This window comes from Pristiophorus japonicus, chromosome 14, assembly GCF_044704955.1.
Source record: "Pristiophorus japonicus isolate sPriJap1 chromosome 14, sPriJap1.hap1, whole genome shotgun sequence".
NCBI classification, from domain to species: Eukaryota; Metazoa; Chordata; class Chondrichthyes; family Pristiophoridae; genus Pristiophorus; species Pristiophorus japonicus.
In genome coordinates, this window is record NC_091990.1 from 143,537,195 (window position 1) to 143,562,607 (window position 25,413).

Genomic DNA, 25,413 nt, shown 5'->3' on the forward strand with positions numbered 1-25,413 from the left:
ATCTATTCGGAGAAATTAGAATAGTACAAGTAAAATATTTTTTCTTGTTCAAGCAAGCAAAGAAAATATCTATGTTAATATATAGGACAAAAGATCAGTGCAACCTTTCTTTCCAACTGTAAAAACAATGGCAAAGATCTCCCCTTAGGTATGACAGGACAGGGTGGGACTTCTGTCTCCCAGGCAAGTGCACTGCTGAGCACAGAAAATTTTCACGTTGCCAGCCTCATTAAAATATCTTTGGAGGGGTGTCAACTGGTACAGGTGGCAAGGGGCTGGATAATCCCTGCCACAGGACTTTGGCACGTTAATGCATTATCACATGGTTTGTCACATGGTTTGGTATGAGCACCTGCAGTTCGCTCTGACCCAATAAAACACGCACCTGGACGAGCAACATCCTGTCTCTGTCCTTCATTTGTTGTACCCACATATATTAAAGGCACCTGCAGCAGCTGAAAGAAGCAGTCTTCCTCCAGGCTGGGTAAAAGTGTGACTATTATAAAAATGGAAAAGAATGACAACTTAACCCAGCGTAGGGATGTACCATAAAAGGGCCAGCGTTATATCGGTGGTTCTCAGTTATTGTTGTTCTGATATGTGAAACAATTCCCACATGCCTTAAAATAAACCGCACATCAATATATCAGATCAGCCATGATCTTACTGAATGGCGGAGCAGGCTCGAGGAGCCAAATGGCCTACTCCTGCTCCTATTTATTATGTTTTTATGTTCTTATGAATTGATAACAGCACTTGAGACTTACAGGACTATGCAGAATGCAAACTTCTCCAGAATAGATGTGATCAACACTGGTAAACAGCGAAACACTTGTCACAAAGTAAACAAAAAACAGAGGCAAAACTACAAATAAAGATAGAGACAACAACATGGATTGAACATCACAATTACCACAGAAACAATGCAGAGAAAAGTTGACCAAGCTGCCTGCAAAATTAAAGAAGTTTTGTACACCAGGAATCTGCATCAATAATAAATTCATAGCTAGTCACAGGCCCTTTGCCTGGAACATCCTTGGGGGTTCTCCTAATCTCCCACTATGGATTTGGTGAAAGATCAATGGAAACACTGCAGAAATTATGTAAATAGCCTAACTTCAGCAGAGGATCAGCAGAAACTGTAGAGAAACAGTGTAAACACCATTTCTGCAGGGTTTCCACCGATGTTCCACGTATATTATAGTGGGAGATCGGAAAATTCCAGGTTGTCATCCAGGAAGGCAATAGCTTCAACAACTAATACCAAGCTATGGAAATACATCTACAAATTGTATATATTGAAAAGCTCCTCTGCAACTGAAATACTTCAATATTGATATGGTTGATGAGAATTCAAGAGAGTGGATCTCAATTTATTAAGCAAACTAACCTTAAGCAGTACCCAAGACAAGATGTACTTTGCAATCATATGTATCACACTAGGACAAAAAGAACTGCAGTATGTAGCAAGACCTGGACAACATTGAGGCTTGGGCTGATAAGTAGCAAGTAACATTCAAGTGCCACACAAGTGCCAGGCAATGACCATCTCCAACAAGCAAGAGTCTAACCACCTGCCCTTGATATTCAATGCATTACCATCACTGAATCCCCCACCATTAACATCCTGGGGGACACCATTGACCAGAAACTTAACTGGAGCAGCCACATAAATACTGTGGCAACAAGAGCAGGTCAGAGGCTGGGTATTCTGCGGCGAGTGTCTCACCTCCTGACTCCCCATAGCCTTTCCACCATCTACAAGGCACAAGTCAGGAGTGTGATGGAATACTCTTCACTGCCTGGATGAGTGCAGTTCCAACAACACTCAAGAAGCTCAACACCATCCAGGACAAAGCAGCCCGCTTGATCGGCACTGCATCCATCACCTTCAACGTTCACCCTCTCCACCACCGGCGCACTGTTGTTGCCATTTGTACCATCGACAACATGCTCTGCAGCAACTCACCATGGCTTCTTCGGCAGCACCTCCCAAACCCACAAACTCTACCACCTAGAAGGACAAAGGCAGCAGGCGCTTGGGAACATCATCACCTGCAAGTTCCGCTCAAAGTCACACACCATCCTGACTTGGAAATATATTGCTTTTCCTTTATCGTCGCTGGGTCGAAATCCTGGAACTTTCTCCATAACAGCACTATGGGAGTACCTTCACGATACAGACTGCAGCAGTTCAAACAAGCAGTTCACCACCACCTTCTCAAGGGCAATTAGGGATGAGCAAGAAATGCTGGCCTTGCCAGCAATGCCCACATCCCATGAAATAATTTTTTTTAAGTATTAGTGAACACGCAACTCAGTGGCAGAAATGGAAAATCTTCGAGAAAGTATGAATTTCTCTCTTCTGAATGCTGGGATTAAACAGCACAAAGTGTTGCAGATGGAGGTTTGATATTTCAAGAGCTCCTTGTAGTTATTTTGGCTTTAGAAGTACAGTATCATCTTATCTTTAGTAGAAATAGGTTTTTTTTTTGAAGTAGGGAGAAGCACCTGCAAACCTGTTTTGAATGTATAAGAACAAGTCCACAGAGAATGAGTAACCTATAGGAAAGCTCAAAATAAACACTCAGATATAGCTTTGTAAAAAATGAAGCAACTTCTAGGATTTTTTAAAATTAGCATTACCAGTGCCAAAACTGAGCTTAAAAGCACTGACAGAGATAAATGGAAAAGCAGCCAGCATCATTGCTAATACATTAAGCATTTCTTGATTTCATTTACATAGGTAATATTTACAGTTAAACCTGGATTATTAAATAGCCTTGGGACCAAAATAACTCCTTATAAAGCAGGTGGTTATTGAATGTAGCTGAAAGATATTTTCCCCATCTTACCTTAACCTTAAATGATTATTATGCATTGATTGCCAAGAAACTGAAACCACAACTAAACCAGAGACAAGCTGCATGGAATCAAGAATGTAGACAGGAGAGTCTTCTCCAAATGAACCAATGAAATGTTTTGTGAGCCAATAAGCATCTGATAAGCAACTTCGGAAATATATACTTTGCACAAGGGAAAGGAAAAGCCTTAAGTGGATTGGCAATGTAAGATACTTTTTTGAATACATCATAACCTATGGTATGCTAATGTGAAAAATCAGCTTGCTTCAGTTTAACCCTGGAGGCTTAGTCCAGATACTCTCCAGTTATTTATATAGAGCACTTGTCATATTCACTAGTTGCTGAGCATGGTGTATACTGGTTAAAAGCTGACTGACACAATACATGTGTGTTATATAGGAGCTCGACATGATTTACAGCAAAAGTGTATGCTATTTTGAGACTGCTGAGTCTTTTGAGATGCTGGACAAATGATTCCCAGCAGGAGCTGGCATAGGTTGAATGATACTGCAGTCTGACCTTGTGAGAATCCCTTCTTTTTAAACCAAATAAATTATAAATGCATTGCTTCTGATGTCAAAACTCACCACTTAAGATACAGCGGTTTAATTAAATTAGGTTTTGCTGTGCATTGTTAAGGTTTTACAGGTTACATTACGATTAAGTTAAGATAAAAATGTGTGAACTAGAGCTGCAAAAATTGCTAAATATAACTATTAATTATGGAAGTGGCACTCGACTCTGATATTTTGCTTGATAGTTTTATAATGGGTAGAATCCCATGATATTACTCAAAATTCCCCAAATGTGCCTTATGCTTGATAAAGAAAGTAAGAAGTATATCAGCTGCCATTTATTATGTGCTATTTTTGTTGTGTATCTGTAAAGCATGCACTCCCATGTTCCGCCACCAGGGAGTGCATCCCCTGAAGTCCCAAGGGATCCCAGCATCCCTTGGAAGCACTGTATATAAGCCAGCCCCTAAGGCCTGTTACTCACTCTGGAGTGTCTTAATAAAGACTGAGGTCACTGTTACTTTAACCTCCCTGTGTGCAGTCTCATCTGTGTTAGCAACAATAACTGGCAACGAGTATACGAATCCAACGCAAAGATGCAACAAACTGTGGGCATCCTGGAAAAGTTCTTGGAGGGTGAGGACTAGGAAACCTATGTCGAATGGCTAGACCAGTACTTTGTAGCCAACGAGCTGGACAGAGAAGGAAGCGCTGCAAAAAGGAGAGCGGTCCTCCTCACGGTCTGCGGGGCACTGACCTACAACCTCATGAAGAATCTTCTGGCTTCGGTCAAACCCACACATAAGTCATATGAGGAGCTGTGTACACTGGTTCGCAAGCATCTTAACCCGAGGGAGAGCGTGTTAATGGCGAGGTATTGGTTCTACACGTGCCAGCGATCTGAAGGTCAGGAAGTGGCGAGCTACGTCGCCGAGCTAAGGTGACTTGCAGGACAATGTGAGTTTGATGGCTAGCTGGAGCAAATGCTCAGAGACTTTTTTGTACTGGGCATTGGCCACGAGACCATCCTACGAAAACTTTTGAGTGTAGAGACACCGACCCTCAGTAAGGCCATTGCGATAGCACAGGTGTTTATGTCCACCAGTGATAAGACCAAACAAATCTCTCAGCACACAAGTGCTAGCAATGTTCATAAATTAACGGGAACTGTGTTTGCGAGCAGAAATGCACAGGGCAGAAACCACGAGTCTGCAACTGCCAGCAGGCCTCAGGTGACCCAGATGACTCAGAGTCCACAACAAAGGATGAATGCAAGGCAATTCACATCTTGTTGGCGTTGTGGAGGCTCCCATTCAGCCTATTCATGCCACTTCAAAGGGTATGTTTGCAAGAGCTGTGGAACAATGGGGCACCTCCAACGAGCTTGCAGATGAGCTGCAAGCTCTGCAAAACCTGCTAACCACCACGTGGCAGAGGAAGATCAGTCCATGGTAGATCAAAGCAATTTCGAGCCTCAGAGAGAGGAAGCAGATGCTGAAGTACACAGGGTGCACACATATTCGCCGAAATATCCACCTAAATGCTACATGTAAAATTGAATGGCTTACCCGTACCCATGGAACTGGACACTGGCACTAGCCAATCCATCATGAGTAAAAAGATGTTTGAGAGACTGTGGTGTAACAAGGCACTCAGACCAGCCCTGAGCCCCATCCACACGAAACTGAGAACGTACATCAAAGAGCTTATCACTGTCCTGGGCACGGCCATGGTCAAGATCAACTACGAGGGCACGGTGCACGAACTACCACTCTGGATTGTCCCGGGCGATGGCCCCACACTGCTTGGAATGAGCTGGCTGGGCAAAATCCGTTGGAACTGGATGACATCCGAGCACTATCACATGTCGATGAGGCCTCATGTACACAGGTTCTCAACAAATTTACTTCCCTTTTTGAGCCAGGCATTGGAAACATTTCCGGGGCGAAGGTACGGATCCATTTGGTCCCAGAGGCACGACCCATTCACCACAAGGCGCGAGCGGTACCTCACATGATGAGGGAGAGAGTGGAAAACGAGCTGGACAGGCTGCAACGCGAGGGCTTCATCTCCCCAGTGGAATTCAGCACATGGGCCTGCCCGATTGTTCCAGTACTCAAAAGTGATGGCACGGTCAGGATTTGCGACGATTATAAAGTAACTATTAATCGTTTCTCGCTACAGGACCAACAACGGCTACCTAAGGCAGACGACCTATTTGCGATGCTGGCAGAAAGAAAGACTTTCACCAAGCTCGACCTGACTTCGGACTACATGACAAAGGAGCTGGAGGAGTCTTTGAAGAGCCTCACCTGCATCAACACACTCAAGGGACTGTTCATCTACAACAGATGCCCGTTTGGAATTCAGTCGGCTGCAGCGATCTTCCAGAGAAACATGGAGAGCCTACTCAAGTCGTTACCACACATGGTGGTTTTTCAGGACGACATATTGGTCATGGGTTGGGACACCGTCGAGCACCTACAAAACCTGTAGGAGGTCCTCCAGCGACTGGATCGCGTAGGGCTGCGGCTGAAGAGGTCGAAATGCGTCTTCGTGGCAACAGAAGTGGCGTTTTTGGGGAGAAAGATCGCGGCGGACGGCATTCGGCCCACAGATGCCAAGACAGAGGCTATCAGGAACGCGCCCAGGCCACAGAACGTCACGGAGCTGCAGTCGTTCCTGGGACTCCTCAACTATTTTGGTAACTTCCTACCAGGGTTAAGCACCCTCTTAGAGCCCCTACATGTGTTATTCCGTAAAGGTGAGAACTGGGTATGGGGAAAAAAAAACAAGTAATTGCTTCTGAGAAAGCCAGAAACATTTTATGCTCCAACAAGCTGCTTGTATTGTATAACCCGTATAAACGACTTATGCTAGCATGTGATGCGTCGTCATATGGAGTCGGCTGTGTATTACAACAAGCTAACGTTGCAGGGAAGTTGCAACCTGTCGCCTATGCCTCCAGGAGCTTGTCGAAAGCTGAGAGAGCTTACAGCATGATTGAGAAAGAGGCATTAGCGTGTGTGTTCAGGTAAAGAAAAATGCATCAGTACCTGTTTGGTCTCAAATTTGAGCTGGAAACCGATCACAAGCCCCTCATATCCCTGTTCGCTGAAAACAAGGGGATAAATACTAATGCCTCAGCCTGCATACAAAGGTGGGCACTCGCGCTATCAGCGAATAACTATACCATCCGCTACAGGCCAGGCACCGAGAACTGTGCGGATGCTTTCAGTCGGCTACCATTGCCCACCACGGGGGTGGAAATGGCCCAGCTTGCAAACTTGTTGATGGTGGCGCAGTCCGCAGACTTGTTGATGGTCATGGAAGCGTTTGAAAATGATAAATCACCTGTCACGGCCTGCCAGATTAGGACTTGGACCAGCCAAGATCCTCTGCTGTCCCGAGCAAAAAACTGTGTACTGCCTGGGAGCTGGACCAGCATCCCCGTTGAAATGCAAGAGCTAATCAAGCCATTCCAGCGGCAAAAGGACGAGCTGTCCATTCAGGCAGACTGCCTGTTGTGGGGTAACCACGTAGTGCTACCCAAAAAGGGCAGGGTGACGTTCATCTCGGATCTCCACAGCACACACCCGGGTATAGTAATGATGAAAGCGTTAGCCAGATCCCACGTGTGGTGGCTCGGTATCGACCTCTGACTTAGAGTCCTGTGTATGGCAATGCAGCGTGTGTGCTCAGTTGAGCAACGCGCCCAGAGAGGCACCACTAAGAGGATCCATGTCGACTATGCGGGCCCGTTTCTCGGTAAAATGTTCCTGGTGGTGGTGGATGCTTTTTCAAAATGGATTGAATGTGAAATAATGTCGGGAAGCACCGCCACCGCCACCATTGAAAGCCTTAGGGCCATGTTTGCCACCCACGGCCTGCCTGACATACTGGTCAGTGACAACAGGCCATGTTTCACCAGTGCCGAATTTAAAGAATTCATGACCCGCAATGGGATCAAACATGTCACCTCGGCCCCATTTAAACCAGCCTCCAATGGGCAGGCAGAGCGGGCAGTAGAAACAATAAAACAGAGCCTTAAACGAGTCACAGAAGGCTCACTCCAAACCCGCCTGTCCCGAGTACTGCTCAGCTATCGCACGAGACCCCACTCGCTCACAGGGGTGCCTCAGGCTGAGCTACTTATGAAAAGGACACTTAAAACCAGACTCTCGCTGGTTCACCCCAACCTGCATGATCAGGTAGAGAGCAGGCAGCAGCAACAAAATGTAAACGATGGTCGCGCCACTGTGTCACGGGAAATTGATCAGAATGACCCTGTGTATGTGCTAAACTATGGACATGGTCCCAAGTGGATCGCGGGCACGGTGATAGCTAAAGAAGGGAATAGGGTTTTTGTAGTCAAACTAGACAATGGACAAATTTGAAGAAAGCACCGGGACCAAACGAGGCTGCGGTTCACAGACTGTCCTGAACAACCCACAGCAGACACCACCTTTTTCGAGCCCACAACACACACCCAAAGGATCAACGACACCATGCCGGACCAGGAAATTGAACCCATCACGCCCAACAGCCCAGCAAGGCCAGGCTCACCTAGCAGCCCTGCAGGGCCAACAACACGCCAGCCCAGCGAGGGCACAGCCAACACACCAGAACAGAGATTTGTACTGAGGCGGTCCACCAGGGAAAGAAAGGCTCCCGACCTCCTCACCTTGTAAATAGTTTTCACTTTGACTTTGGGGGGGGAGTGATGTTGTGCATCTGTAAAGCATGCACTCCCATGTTCTGCCACCAGGGAGTGCATCCTCTGAAGTCCCAAAGGATCCCAGCATCCCTTGGGAGCACTGTATATAAGCCGGCCCCTAAGGCCTGTTCCTCACTCTGGAATGTCTTAATAAAGACTGAGGTCACTGTTACTTTAACCTCCCTGTGTGCAGTCTCATCTGTGTTAGGAACACAATAATTTTATCAATAATTTTTCAGCTTAAATCACTGCACCAATGTGAAGGATGTTCATGTAATCATGTAATCCACAGCATTTTATTTACTTGATAGTAAATCAGTTTTACTATTTCAAAACACTAAAGATCCAATTCTAACTCTAAATAGGTGGTAGAGGAATTAAAATCAAGGTGGTCAACTTACTGACTTCTTCCCACTTTGATGTGGCTCAGTGTATAGCACACTCAGCTCTGTGTCAGAAGCTTGTGGGTTCTCCAGAGTACTTGAGCACATAAATCTAAGCTGACACTCCAGTGCAGTAATGAGGGAGTGCTGCACTATCTATTGGCTGAGACAATAAACCGAGACCCTATCTGCTCTCAGGTGGACGTAAAAGTCTTTCTTTCAGTGACATTTTACCTCTGGCCTTCCACTGAACAGCAGAACGGTAGTGTGGATGCAGGGGGGAAATGGTGGAGAGGTGATTGATAAAATAGCACTAAATCAGATGAGGGCCTTGTTAACCTATGCAATCAGGATCCTGTGATGTACATAGGACACCAATGCAATTTAGAGGACCCGCTGGGGAGCTACAGATGCTGCACTCAGTAAAACCTGGCGGTCAGGAGGAAGACGCCCCAAGAAGGTAAAACTAAAATTATTCTCAAGGGACCAGGAGAAGGAGGAGTGCTCCTCCAGGCTCTAAAAGAATAATGTGGGACACTGCCACATTTACCGACCCCCCCCCCCCCACCACCCCCGCACCCACCCTACCTTTCTGCTGCCCAATATTGGGCTAGCCTGGAGCTGGTGAGCTACAGCAAGACATCCATTCGGCATGATAATGAGGCCCAGCACTTAAAATGGACAAGGCCACCCACCGGAGGAATTGGGCAACCGGACCATGTGTGCCGCCGGCTGGCCATCTGATGGTTAAAATCGGCTCGAAGGTGATCTGTTCTGGCCTAATTACAACCGGAATGCCAATAAAATTTAAATTACAGGAATAAAAGACTGTAAATCAATAAATACATGACAAGTTGTTAATGAGCTATGAGAGATATTTATTAAATCGATATGGTGTAAGGAGGAAGGGTCTTTTGTCACATAATTATTTTGTTTGTAAAAAGGATATTTCCATTCACTCTGCCCCAACCCCCCTCGAAAAAAGGACAATACTGGATAAAATGTTATTATTTATAGAAACATAGAAACATAGAAAATAGGTGCAGGAGTCGGCCATTCGGCCCTTCAAGCCTGCACTGCCATTCAACAAGATTTGGCTAAACTTTGAGGATTTTGGAGTTAAGACCTTTGCACAGATAGTTTATTCTTTTGAGCACCTGTTAAGTTCATGTTAGCGACGATGACAATGTACAGACTGATGCACTATTACTTTCATTTTCAAAACATCATAATATTGTTTCCATGGAATGCACTGTTTCTGGCCAGGAGGGCTCAACTTCAATAAGACACATACTGCTCTTTGTATTGGGGTCACACAGATGCGCAATATGGCTTCATTCAAAATCATGCAGAAAAATATACCTCTGTAGGGTTTGTTTTAACCTGATTCGCCCCCTCTCTTGATTTCAGGTTTTAAGAGACTGTGGGTCGCAGCGCAAAGTTTCAATTTGTAGTATTATTTTGCTGGAATTTATCATTCTGTGTTTTCAGGCATATTGTACTTATGCCTCTCTGCATTTCCATGTCATTGTTTATGGTCCTGCACAGTGTTCCAAATACGAAAGAGTTGAGTGGCTGATTTTCCGATCAGGGTGCAGTGATTGTACATCTGGAAATGCAAAAGCACGCCTCGATTCAATCATATGTAGTGAGGACCTTATGGGATTTTGTAGGATACCTTTTGCTTAAAAAGTTGTCATTGCTCCCAGCACAAAATGTACAGGTCATGTGGTAGGACATCTGCACAACAGTTCGAAAGAACTACTGCAGTACCTTAGAGGGAGCAACAATTGCAAACAGTGCAGGTTAGCTACCATCAAAAATGAAAATTGTTGCTTGGAAAGAGATGAACTGAAGACACTACCAGAAGCCAGGGAGGATGGATTACTGCTCTTTTACTGAAAGCCCTGGGGGTGATATTGAGGGTGGAGCAGCGAACGAGGATTCCCATCTTTCTGTCCTGGGGAATCCTTCTCATAAGTTATCTACTCATGCTTCCTGGGAAGTAGTTATAGCAGGAGAACAATGGATTGAATCGTAACTCCAAAAAATGGGTGTGTTGTGTCAGAGGTTAAAATGCAAAAGGTCTGGAACAGAAACCGAACCAGCCTCGAACATGCCCGCTCCCGGTTTTAACGGAGGCGGGATGATGGGCAGGTGACCAATCCGCTCACGGGAAGTGCGTTGGTCATTTAAATATTAAAGTAAGGCCACCTGCCTTCATTTTAACAGTCATTCTATTTTTAACCGGGTTTCACAGGCCTTGAGAAACCCTGCAGCTTAGAGGAGGTGAGAAGGGATGAATCCATGAGGTGAGTGCCCGTGGGCTAAGAGAAGCACAAGTGTTTCCACTAGGCCCAGCAAGTTACCAAGTAAATCCCGACCGCCCCCGTGATTGGTCTGCTCCTCCCTCCACCCGACCATTATCTTCCCCATCCGATCATCATAAGAACACCCGCCTCACAATCAGGATCCCCCCAGACCACCATTGGACCTCCCCTACCCCCCACAATCAAGACCCCCCCCCCAAACCAAAACCAAACCACCATAGGATCCCTCTGACAATCGGGAATCCCAAACCACCATCGGAACCCTCCCACGACATGGACCCCCGCGGCAATCCGGTGCACCCCCACGATTCGGAGCCCCCGATCATGATCTCTCTCACTCCCCCAAAACACAGCCTCAAAATACGGGGGAGCCAACTTAAAACCGAGTTGAGAAGGAATTTCTTCTCCCAGAGGGTTGTGAATCTGTGAAATTCTCTGCCCAAGGAAGCAGTTGAGGCTAGCTCATTGAATGTATTCAAGTCACAGATAGATAGATTTTTAACCAATAAGGGAATTAAGGGTTACGGGGAGCGGGCGGGTAAGTGGAGCTGAGTCCACGGCCAGATCAGCCATGATCTTATTGAATGGCGGAGCAGGCTCGAGGGGCTAGATGGCCTACTCCTGTTCTAATTCTTATGTAACACCTATCTGCTCTCGTAGACTTGTGAAGCACGCTTCCTGCACAATAGGCCTCCAGCCTGTCAATCAGGCATCAGGCTGCCAGTGACAGGAACCCCACTTAATGGGGCCCTGTAGTTAAATTCTGCAGGACATTCAGGAAACTCATTCCTCCTGGTTTCCCAACCTCACAATACTATCCTCCTACCCCCCACCCCCTCCACCCGCATAAAATTTGCCACCAGGCTATAATCTAGGCCAATGTGTCACATGTGAGGAGCTAATCGGTACAGGTTTTGGACACTGTAAGCTAAGTGCTTTTGCAAGCTTCCATTTTAGAATAAAGCTTCCATTTTGGAATAAGGCTTTCTATATAAACATTATAGTTTAATTAGGCAGCTAAAGATTAGAACCTTGTCCAGTCAAGATTGTCCTTGGAACATTAGGAGGTCAGATAATGTATGCGTTATCTCAGTTGAGGTAATAGAACAGATGGCTGTTAGGCTGAGACAAGAAAAACGATTGATGGACCGTTCAGAATAAGGGTGCCTTTAATAATATATAAGCCTGGACTTAGAGCATAGATATTCAAACATTCTCAGAGGAAAGTAGACACGCTGAAGGCAAGCCAATTCTAGATCAATCACCATGAAACCGTCTATATGTTAACAGGTTGTATCTGCCTTTAACTAACTATGTTCTTAGTATAACCGTTGCATTTTAATTGTTTTAATTCTTGAATTGTAGCTTCATTTTTAACTATAATAAACATATTTGGAACAAGGCCTCATATAATCTCTGCGTATCACAGATCGAATCTAATAGAAACACTTACAAACAACTGTATCCTTAACATAGCTTCCATTAGGGTAACATATACAAGAAGCACTTGATAAGATAGTAGGATGCACTCACAAAGAATTACATAGAAATAATAAGATAGGAAATAGATCATTTGGCCCAGCAAGTCTGTTTTGGTGTTTATCTTCCACACAAGCAGTTCATATGCCTCTCCTATTCCCATATTGCTTTATTCCTCCAATCATTCAATCAACGACCTAGCCTGTTCTTAAATATTGACATGGTCTTTTCTTCAGTCATTAACTCTGGTAATGTATTTCACAGACTCATGGCTGCAGGGAGGATGTTTTCTCTGGCTGAGCAGTCTAGAACCAGGGGGCACAGTCTCAGAATAAGGGGGCGGCTATTTAGGACTGAGATGAGGAGAAATTTCTTCACTCAGAGGGTGGTGAATCTTTGGAATTCTCTACTCCATAGGGCTGTGGAGGCTCAGTCGTTAAGTATATTCAAGACAGAGATTGATAGATTTTTGGATATTAATTGAATTAAAGGATATGGGATTAGTGCAGGGAAGTGGAGTTCAGGTTGATCAGCTATGATCTTATTGAATGGCGGAGCAGGTTCGAGGGACAGAATTGCCTACTCCTGCTCCTATTTCTTATGTTCTTAAGTTCCAATATTAATACACTTGGAGTGGGGGACGGGGGGTGGGTGTGTTCCGATTTGGCATGGGAAACCCAGAAGTATGTTCAGCATGTCTGTCAGTGGCACTTTCACTCAGCCACCTCATTATCATTTTACTTCCGGGATCTCAATTCCCGTTTTTAAAGGACTAATCCAAAGATGCAATTTGGAGAAGCTGGAGTTGAGAAGAGAGGAGCAACTTCAACAACTGATTCAAGCCATTCAAAGGCTGCGGCCCAGTTCACTTCCCTCGATAAGCTGCTGGGGGCTGTGAGAAGCTGGCGGCACATCCCAATCCCAGCAAAGGGAGGAAAAAACCCGGGACAGAAACAAAGAAGGCGTGGTTGGAATTTGCACAGGAGATGAGCAGCAGGAGCATAGAGCCACGCTCCTGGATGCAATGCAGGAAGCAGTTTAATGACCCAACCAGGTCAGGAAAGGTGAGTCCAGTTGCGCATTCACCTACATACTGCTGTGTGCATTGCATCAAAGCCACCTCACTTTGCCTTCTCAAATCTACTCCATCACATCACTCCTCACACTCACTTACCTTAGTTGTGGTGGTTGGAGGTCAATCATCATAGCCCCAGGACATCACTGCAGGAGCTCCTCAGGGCAGTGTCCTAGGCCCAAACAACTTCAGTTGCTTCATCAATGGTCTTCCCTCCATCATAATTTCAGAAGTGGGGATGTTCGCTGATGATTGCACAGTGTCCAGTGCCATTCACAACTCCCTGAGATAATAAAGTAGTCCATGCCCACATGCAGCAAGACCTGGATGGCATTCAGGCTTGGGCTGATAAGTGGCAAGTAACATTTGCCCCACACAAGTGCCAGGCAATGACTATCTCCAACAAGCGAGAGTCTAACCACCACCCCTTGACATTCAATAGCATTACCATCACAAAATCCCCCACCATCAACATGGGATCACCATTGATCAGAAACTCAACTGGTTTCTGTGACCAGCCACATAAATACTGTGGCAACAAGAGCAGGTCAGAGGCTGGGTATTCTGTGGCGAGTGTCTCACCTCCTGACTCCCTAAAGCCTTTCCACCATCTACAAGGCACAAGTCAGGAGTGTGATGGAATACTCTCCAATTGCCTGGATGAGTGCAGCCCCAACAACACTCAAGAAGCTCGACACCATCCAGGACAAAGCTGCCTGCTTTCTTGCCTCCCCATCCGCCACCTTCAACATTCACTCCCTCCACCACCAGTGTAACGTGGCTATAGTGTGTATCATCTACTGCAGCAACTCACCAAGGCTTCCTCAGAAGCACCTCCCAAACCTGCAACCTCTACCACCTAGCAGGACAAGGACAGCAGCTGCATGGGAGCACCATCACCTCCAAGTTCCCCTCCAAGTCACACTATCCTGACTTGGAAGTATATCGCCATTGGTTCATCGTCGCTGGGTCAAAATCCTGCAACTTCCCTGCTAACAGCACTGTGGGAGTAACTTCACCACACAAACTGCAGCGGTTCATGAAGGCGGCTCACCACCACCTTCTCAAGGACAATTAGGGATGGGCAATAAATGCTGGCCTTGCCAGCAACCCCAATATCCCATGAAAGAATAAAAGAAAAAAATCTTGCAAGTGCACGCGTCCTTCTCTGCCCATGCATTTCCTCACATCCCCATCTATCCATCCAACACTGCCACTCATCCTCATGCTTATGCAATTTCATGCTTCCCCTGTTCGTCACCCTCACCAAATGCACTCCATCCATTGGCTGAATACATGTCGTTACACTCACTCATTAGTCAGGTCTTTCTCCCGTTGCAGGAATAGAGAGCACAGAATGCAAGGGATTGTGAGAGAACCAAAGGTGGTCCTCCAAACATCGCGCAGAGGAGGAGGCACTAGAAATCAGTGGAGTTTCGGCATCCCTGGCTGTCGGAGCTGGGGAGACAGGGAGCTCCCAGCTACCTGGTGACACAATTAAATATTAAGGATCCACAGGTCATACTGACAGTCATTTAATTGATTTCAACAGCAAGTAAAATATGAGCATCTTCATAATATAACCTCATAATATAACCTTACAACATATTCTTACCTTGCCAGGACTAACTCATGTCTTTTCTCTCTGACAGGAACTTTGCACGTGCAGTTGCAACAATCAAGTGAGCCCATTCATGCCTTGACCATGGCCGTGCAGACTCTGGATGTCAACATGTCTACCACCTTATATAGGATGACAGATATCTGCCCTGATCTGCACCAATGTGATCACCACCACAGTGGTAGCAGTTAAATGCAGCTGTGTCATGAACGGTATAGCGAAAGGGGACATGGAAGAGGGGACTCCACTCAAAGTGCTTCCACTTCTCACTCATTGCCTCTCCTCTCCCCTTCCCCGGCCTTCCCCCAGTCAGTAGCTCACATGCTGCAGAGCATTTTGTAAATGATACACCAGGCCACACCTGAAATACTGCGTGCAGCTTTGGTTTCCATATTTACGAAAGGATATACTTGCTTTGGAGGCAGTTCAGAGAAGTGTTCACTAGGTTGATTCCAGAGATGAGGGGGTTGACTTATGAGGAAAGGTTGGGTAGGTTGGGCCTCTACTCATTGGAGTTCAGAAGATTGCGAGGTGATCTTATTGAAACGGATAAGATTATGAGGGGGCTTGACAAGGTGGATGCAAAGAGGATGTTTCCACTGATAGGGGAGACTAGAACTAGAGGGCATAATCTTAGAATAAGGGGCCGCCCATTTAAAACTGAGATGAGGAGAAATTTCTTCTCTCAGAGGGTTGTGAATCTGTGGGACTCACTGCCTCAGAGAGCTGTGGAAGCTGGGACATTGAATAAATTTAAGACAGAAATAGACAGTTTCTTAAACGATAAGGGAATAAGGGGTTATGGAGAGTGGGCGGGGAAGTGGACCTGAGTCCATGATCAGATCAGCCATGATCGTATTAAATGGCGGAGCAGGCTCGAGGGGCCATATGGTCTACTCCTGCTCCTATTTCTTATGTTCTTATGTTCTTATGTCTCCTAATGGCCAAGTCTGCCCCTGCACAGGTGCAGGTGGAGCTGTCTTTGGCAGGACCCTCACGAGCTCCAAAACCCAATGAATGTCACCCAAGATCATCTGAGCTGTTAGAGCAGGGATCTGAGCAGCCTGCCTCAATCTCTGCTGAAACCACAGGGGTTGCACCACAAAGGAGTAGTGGGAAAAGCAAGAGTAAGGCTTTGTAGTTGTACAAGGTTTTGTACATGGGTGTATGAGAAAATGTTGTCCTGTTAAGTTTTTGTTCTTTCGTTAGATCACATAAATATTATGTTGCACCACTTTCCCGTATTGTTCATTCTTGCATGCTTGGTGGAAAGTTGCTTTTGAACTAATTTGATGATGAATTGATGAAGACATGAATTGATGTGGATCAATGGGGGATGTTTAAAGGGTGGTTGGTTGTTTTTGTCTCAGTGGCATTGACAGGGGGGGGCTGATGGTGGGGTGGTGGTAATTGTGGTGGTAGGTGGGGTGGGGGGGGTGGTTTGGGGCAAGAAGAGTGACCATTGCATGTGCTTGTGAGATGGGCCAACTGATGCAACCTAAGTGAGCCTTGCATAAATAAGGGCATCTCTGGTAATCCGGGCAGCAATATGAACAGCTGGGGTGCATTGCCCTCATCACCTTCCTATCCTCATCTTTCTCCACTTCCAAATAGCTCTTCACTTGATCCTCCTGCAGATCTAAATCTCACTTGTAAATCTTTTTTGCACCCTCTCCAGTGTCTCTATATCCTTTTTATAATATAGTGACCAGAACTATACGCAGTACTCCAAGCATGGTCGAAGCAAGGTTTGATACAAGTTTAGCATAACTTCTCTACTTTTCAATTCTATCCTTCTAGAAATAAACCCTAGTGCTAGGTTTGTTTTTTTATGGCCTTATGAACCTGCATTGCTAATTTTAATGAGTTTGCTTGTTTGCCATGGATTACATAGCAGTAATCAAATATAATTGATACAATAAATAGATTTTAATTACCTATGCACTGACCTGGAAGAGATTCAACATGAATTAGAAATCTGAATCAATCCATGCACAGGCAATTCAAATTTCTCAGTTTCTGAGTTGTTTTCCCCTCATATTCAGGAGTTTGTTATATATGTATACTATAGACATATTCTCTGTGTAGTCACTGTATAGTTGCGTAAGATGGAGACTTGCGAACCGGAGATACCATCAACAAGTTTCACACTGTATACACTATGCTGGAACCACCAGAGGGTGCAACTGGTGGAGGTCCAGGGGTCACCTGTACACCACAGGTACCCAGGTGTAAAAGGGAGTCCACCATGTGGTATCCTCACTCTAGAGTTATATTAAACGGACTAAGGACACTACAGTTCAAGTGCAATACTTTGCCTCATGGAGTCATTATCAGAGCATCTAAAGACATAACAATTGGCGACGAGATTACGGACTTTCACCCGAAAATGGCTAACTTTGGTATGTTGCAGCAGTTTGCCGATGGGGATGATTGGGATGCCTTTGTGGGGAGGCTCGACCATTTTTTCACAGCAAATGACCTGACAGGCGATGATCCAGCCACGCTGGCTAATAAGTGCAGAGCTATCCTGCTCACCAGTTGTGGGCCCACCGTCAATGGCCTCGTCAGGGACTTGCTGGCACCAGCGAAGCCAACGACTAAGACGTACGAGGAGCTTGTAACGCTGATCCATGAACAACTCAAGCCCAAAGAGAGCATCCTCACAGCCAGACACCGATTTTACATCCACCGACAGCCCAAAGGCCAGGAAATCGCGAAATATGCTGCAGACCTCAGGAGGCTGGCGGCACCGTGTAATTTCGGTGAACACCTTAACAAAGCGCTGCGTGATATCTTTGTCATCGGAATCGGCCACGAGGGCCTTCTTCACAGGCTACTAACTGCGGATACCACAGTCACACTGCAGAAGGCCAACACCATGAGCCAGGCATTCATGACCTCGACCTGCGGCTCTAGGTGGTCTGCACCTGGGCAGGACTGGAACCAATATCCGAGGGGGAGTGTTTGCTAGTGCTGTTGGGGAGGTGTTAAACTAATCTGGCAGGGGGATGGGAACCGATGCAGGGAGGTAGAGGGAAACAAGACGGAGACAGAGTCAAAAGATAGAAAGGAGAATAGTAAAACTGGAGGGCAGAGAATCCCAAGACAACAAACAAAAAGGGCCACATTACAGCAAAATTCTAAAGGGGCAAGGTGCGTTAAAAAGACAAGCCTGAAGGCTCTGTGCCTTAATGCGAGGAGTATTCAGAATAAGGTGGATGAATTAACTGCGCAGATAGCAGTTAATGGATATGATGTAATTGGCATCACAGAGACATGGCTCCAGGGTGACCAAGGCTGGGAACTCAACATCCGGGGTATTCAACATTTAGGAAGGATAGACAGAGAGGAAAAGGAGGTGGGGTGGCGTTACTGGTTATAGAGGAAATTAATGCAATAGTAAGGAAAGACATTGGCTTGGATGATGTGGAATCGGTATGGGTGGAGCTGCGGAATATCAAAGAGCAGAAAACGCTGGTGGGAGTTGTGTAGAGGCCACCAAACAGTAGTAGTGAGGTTGGGGACAGCATCAAACAAGAAATAAGAGATGTGTGCAATAAAGGTACAGCAGTTATCATGGGTGACTTTAATTTACATATAGATTGAGTTAACCAAACTGATAGCAATACGGTGGAGGAGGATTTCCTGGGGTGTATTAGGGATGGTTTTCTTGACCAATATGTCGAGCAGTCAACTAGAGAGCTGGCCATCCTAGACTGGATGATGTGTAATGAGAAGGGACTAATTAGCAATCTTGTTGTGCGAGGCCCCTTGGGGAAGAGTGACCATAATATGGTAGAATTCTTTATTAAGATGGAGAGTGACACAGTTAATTCAGAAACTAGGGTCCTAAACTTAAGGAAAGCTAACTTCGACGGCATGAGGCGCGAATTGGCTAGAATAGACTGGCAAATGATGCTTAAAGGGTTGACGGTGGACAGGCAATGGTAAACATTTAAAGATCACATGGATGAACTTCAACAGTTCTCCATCCCTGTCTGGAGTAGAAATAAAACAGGGAAGATGGCTCAACCGTGGCTAACAAGGGAAATTAAGGATAGTGTTAGAGCCAAGGAAGAGGCATATAAATTGGCCAGAAAAAGCAGCAAACCTGAGGACTGGGAGAAATTTAGAATCCAGCAGAGGAGGATAAAGGGTTTAGTTAAGAGGGGGAAAATAGAGTATGTGAGGAAGCTTGCTGGGAACATAAAAACTGACTGCAAAAGCTTCTATAGATATGTGATGAGAAAAAGATTAGTGAAGACAAACGTAGGTCCCTTGCAGTCAGACTCAGGTGAATTAATAATGGGGAACAAAGAAATGGCAGACCAATTGAACAAATATTTTGGTTCTGTATTCACGAAGGAAGACACAAATGACCTTCCGGATGTACTAGGGGACCGAGGGTCTAGTGAAAAGGAGGAACTGAAGGATATCCTTATTAGGCGGGAAATTGTGCTGGGGAAATTAATGGGATTGAAGGCCGATAAATCCCCGGGGCCTGATTGTCTGCATCCCAGAGTAATTAAGGGGGTGGCCCAAGAAATAGTGGATGCATTGGTGATCATTTTCCAACAGTCTATCGACGCTGGATCAGTTCCTATGGACTGGAGGGTAGCAAATGTAACACCACTTTTTAAAAAAGGAGAGAGAGAGAAAACAGGTAATTATAGACCGGTTAGTCTGACATCAGTAGTGGGGAAAATGTTGGACTCAATTATTAAGGATGAAATTGCAGTGCATTTGGAAAGCAGTGACAGGATCGGTCCAAGTCAGCATGGATTTGTGAAAGGGAAAGCAAGCTTGACAAATCTTCTGGAATTTTTTGAGGATGTAACTAGTAGAGTGGACAAGGGAGAACTAGTGGATGTGGTGTATTTGGACTTTCAAAAGGCCTTTGACAAGGTCCAACATAAGAGATTGTTGTGCAAAATCAAAGCACATGGTATTGGGGGTAATGTACTGGCATGGATAGAGAATTGGTTGACAGACAGGAAGCAGAGAGTCAGGATAAACGGGTCCTTTTCAGAATGGGAGGCAGTGACTAGTGGAGTGCCGCAGGGCTCAGTGTTGGGACCCCAGCTCTTTACATTATACATTAATGATTTGGATGAAGGAATTGAGTGTATTATCTCCAAGTTTGCAGATGACACTAAACTGGGTGGTGGTGTGATCTGTGAGGAGGATGCGAAGAGGCTGCAGGGTAATTTGGACAGGTTAGGTGAGTGGGCAAATGCATGGCAGATGCAGTATAATGTGGATAAATGTGAGGTTATCCAGTTTGGTGTCAAAATCTCAAAGGCAGAATATTATCTGAATGGTGGCAGATTAGGAAAAGGGGAGGTGCAACGAGACCTGGGTGTCATGGTTCATCAGTCATTAAAAGTTGGCATGCAGGTACAACACGCGGTGAAGAAGGCAAATGGCATGTTGCCCTTCATATCTAGGGGATTTTAGTACAGGAGCAGGGAGGTCTTACTGCAATTGTACAGTGCCTTGGTGAGGCCTCACCTGGAATATTGTGTTCAGTTTTGGTCTCCTAATCTGAGGAAGGACGTTTTGCTATTGAGGGAGTGCAGCGAAGGTTCACCAGACTGATTCCAGGGATGGCAGGACTGACATATGAGGAGAGACTGGATCAACTGGGCCTGTATTCACTGGAGTTTAGAAGGATGAGAGGGATCTCATAGAAACATATAAAATTCTGACGGGACTGGACAGTTTAGATGCAGGAAGAATGTTCCCGATGTTGGGGAATTGCAGAACCAGGGGACACAGTCTTAGGATAAGGGGTAGGCCATTTAGGACTGTGATGAGGAGGCACTTCTTCACTCAGAGAGTTGTTAACCTGTGGAATTCCCTGCCGCAGAGAGTCGTTGATGCCAGTTCATTGGATATATTCAAGAGGGAGTTAAATATGGCCCTTATGGCTAAAGGGATCAAGGGGTATGGAGAGAAAGTGGGAAAAGGGAACTGAGGTGAATGATCAACCATGATCATATTGAATGGCGGTGCGGGCTCGAGGGGCCGAATGGCCTGCTCCTGAACCTATTTTCTATGTTTCTATGTTTCTATGACTCAACCTCAAGACTCAAACCCGGCAAGTACTGTACATCGAATTGCCGCCTTTTAGAGGCTGGACTGTAGAACGTGAATCTCCTCAGGGGAGAGAGAACAGGCCCCCAAGTCCCTTAACTCTGAGTCCACCGAGGGGGGCTGATTGGTAAGCATCCTGCTGGCATTGCGGAGGGTCACCAGTGCCATTTCAAGGATTTTGTGTGCAAATGGTGCAGCTCAAAGGGCCACCTCCAGTGAATGTGTAAAAGAAATAGGACTCACCATCTTGATGAAGAGTCTGCAGAGGGCCATGAATCGAGCGCGGATTATGAAGAGGTGGTCAGAGAGACAGCTCAGCCCCACGATGAGGTGTACAGAATGTTTACCTGCACCACAGAATGTTCCCCGTTGAGAATGAAAGTCGAGATAAATGCCGCTCCAGTATTCATGGAGGTGGACACGGAGGCGAGTCAGTCAGTAATGAATCAAGAAGCCTTTGAGAGGCTATGGGACAATCAAACTGAACATAGAAACATAGAATCATAGAAAATAGGTGCAGGAGCAGGCCATTCGGCTCTTCCAGCCTGCACCTCCATTCCATATGATCATGGCTGATCAGGCAACCTCAGTAGCCCACCCCGGCCATCTCTCCATACCTCCTGATCCTTTTAGCCATGAGGGTCACATCTAACTCCCTTTTGAATATGTCCAATGACTGGACTCAACAACTTTCTGTGGCAGAGAATTCCACAGGTTCACAATTCTCTGGATGAAAAAGTTTCTCCTCATCTCAGTCCTAAATGGCTTACCCCTTTTCTTTAGACTGTGACCTCTGGTTCTGGGCTTCCCCAACATCAGGAACATTTTTCCTGCATCTAAGCTGTCCAGTCCCGTCAGAATTTTATACGTTTCTATGAGATCCCCTCTAATTCTTCTAAATTCCAGTGAGTATCCGAGCCGATCCAGTCTTTCCTCATATGTCAGTCCTGCCATCCTGGGAATCAGTCTGGTGAACCTTCGCTGCACTCCCTCAACAGCAAGCACGTCCTTCCTCAGATTAGGAGACCAAAACTGCACACAATACTCAAGGTATGGTCTCAGCAAGGCCCTGTACAACTGCAGTAAGAACTCCCTGCTCCTATACTCAAATCCTCTCGCTATGAAGGCCAGCATGCCATTTGCTTTCGTTACTGCCTGCTGTACCCGCATGCCTTCATTCAGTGACTGATGTACCATGACACCCAGGTCTCTTTGTACCTTCCCTCCTACTAATCTGTCACCATTCAGATACCGTATATACTCGCGTATCATGCGACTTTTGAAGACCTAAATTGTAACCTAAATTTGGGGGGTAGCATGATACGCAAGATACAAAATTTGCGGGTGTGAAGTGCTGGCCAAGATTAGGCTGTTAGGCAGTAAACACACGAATGCCCATTTTTCTTGCTTCTCGTAAAGCATAAAGTCTTATTTTAGATCGTGTTATAATATAACCATTTTCTCGATTTTCGGACACCCACTTTGATACTTTATCTTCTAAATGCGGCCAATGACATTTCGACACGCGATTTGCGCATTTATAGGAAGGAGTTTCCTTCAATTTTTCTTTTTGTTTTCTCCAGTTTCGGGCACAGCTTTCTCCGACACCAAACAGCTTTGCAGCTTTAACGTTGTTGCTTTGTTCCGCTTCGGCAACAACTTGCAGCTTAAATTTGGCAGTATGTTTCTTCGCAGATCTTTTCTCCATAGTGGCTAAGGGTAGAATGTAAAAATATATTTGTCATAGTTTACTACCTTAGATGAGATTTGGAACGAAATACGGTAACTGTTTATTATCGTGATGAAAAACAGCAAAACAGCTGTTTCTCATTCAGTTGTTTACGGCGGAAGAGTCGTTTCATGATTCGGCTGTTAAGGTCTGTATTCGATCGTTGTTATGTGTTAGGGTACTTGTTACGTGTTGGGTACTTGTTAAACTTGTTTGAAAGCCTAGCCTAGTGTCATCTGGTATCTCAAAAAAGTAACTCGCATGATACATAAGATATATGACAAAATCATGTTTTGGGGACGAAAATTTAGGGGTCGCATGATACGTGAGATCGTAGGATACGCGAGTATATTCGGTAATAATCTGCCTTCCTGTTTTTGCCATCAAAGTGAATAACTTCACATTTATTCACATTACCCAGCCAGACATCAGTAGTGGGTAAAATGATGGAATCAATTATTAAGGATGTCATAGCAGCACATTTGGAAAGAGGTGACTTGATAGGTCCAAGTCAGCATGGATTTGTGAAAGGGAAATCATGCTTGACAAATCTTCTGGAATTTTTTGAGGATGTTTCCAGTAGAGTGGACAAGGAAGAACCAGTTGATGTGGTATATTTGGACTTTCAGAAGGCTTTCGACAAGGTCCCACACAAGAGATTAATGTGCAAAGTTAAAGCACATGGGATTGGGGGTAGTGTGCTGACATGGATTGAGAACTGATTGTCAGACAGGAAGCAAAGAGTAGGAGTAAATGGGTACTTTTCAGAATGGCAGGCAGTGACTAGTGGGTACCGCAAGGTTCTGTGCTGCGGCCCCAGCAGTTTACATTGTACATTAATGATTTAGACGAGGGGATTAAATGTATTATCTCCAAATTTGTGGATGATACTAAGTTGGGTGGCAGTGTGAGCAGCGAGGAAGATGCTATGAGGCTGCAGAGTGACTTGGATAGGTTAGGTGAGTGGGCAAATGCATGGCAGATGAAGTATAATGTGGATAAATGTGAGGTTATCCACTTTGGTGGTAAAAACAGAGAGACAGACTATTATCTGAATGGTGACAGATTTGGAAAAGGGGAGGTGCAACGAGACCTGGGTGTCATGGTATATCAGTCATTGAAGGTTGGCATGCAGGTACAGCAGGCGGTTAAGAAAGCAAATGGCATGTTGTCCTTCATAGCGAGGGGATTTGAGTACAGGGGCAGGGAGGTGTTGCTACAGTTGTACAGGGCCTTGGTGAGGCCACACCTGGAGTATTGTGTTCAGTTTTGTCTCCTAACTTGATGAAGGACATTCTTGCTATTGTGGGAGTGCAGCGAAGGTTCACTGGACTGATTCACGGGATGGCGGGACTGACCTATCAAGAAAGACTGGATCAACAGAGCTTGTATTCACTGGAGTTCAGAAGAATGAGAGGGGATCTCATAGAAACGTTTAAAATTCAGATGGGTTTAGACAGGTTAGATGCAGGAAGAATGTTCCCAATGTTGGGGAAGTCCAGAACCAGGGGTCACAGTCTAAGGATAAGGGGTAAGCCATTTAGGACTGAGATGAGGAGAAACTTCTTCACCCAGAGAGTGGTGAACCTGTGGAATTCTCTACCACAGAAAGTTGTTGAGGCCATTTCACTAAATATATTCAAAAAGGAGTTAGATGAGGTCCTTACTACTCGGGGGATCAAGGGGTATGGCGAGAAAGCAAGAATAGGGTACTGAAGTTGCATGTTCAGCCATGAACTCATTGAATGGCGGTGCAGGCTCAAAGGGCCGAATGGCCTACTCCTGCACCTATATTCTATGTTTCTATGTTTCTATACTGCATCTTCCATGCATTTGCCCATTCACCTAACCTGTCCAAGTCACCCTGCAGCCTCTTCGCATCCTCCTCATAGCTCACACTGCCATCCAGCTTAGTGTCATCTGCAAACCTGGAGATATTACCTTCAATTCCTTCATCTAAATCATTAATGTATATCGTAAATAGCTGGGGTCCCAGCACTGAACCTTGCAGCACCCCACTAGTCATTTCCTGCCATTCTGAAAAGGACCCGTTTATTCCCACTCTTTGCTTCCTGTCTGCCAACCATATCCACATCAATACATTACCCCCAATACCATGTGACTTAATTTTGCACACTAATCTCTTGTGTGGGACCTTGTCAAAAGCCTTTTGAAAGTCCAAATACACCATATCCACTGGTTCTCCCTTATCCACTCTACTAGTTACATCCTCAAAAAAATCTAGAAGATTTGTCAAGCATGATTTCCCTTTTATAAATCCATGCTGACTTGGACCAATCCTGTTACTGCTTTCCAAATGAGCTGCTATTACATCTTTAGTAATTGATTCCAGCATTTTCCCACCATTGATGTCAGGCTAACCAGCCTATAATTCCCTGTTTTCTCTCTCCCTCCTTTTTAAAAAAGTGGGGTTACATTAGCTACCCTCCAATCCATAGGAACTGAACCAGAATCCATGGAATGTTGGAAAATCACCACCAATCCATCTACTATTTCTATGACCCAATTTGGTCCTGGTTCAACCAAAGCTTCTCACCTACACCAATGAACTTATCCCAGTTGTTGATAGTGCAAATGTTA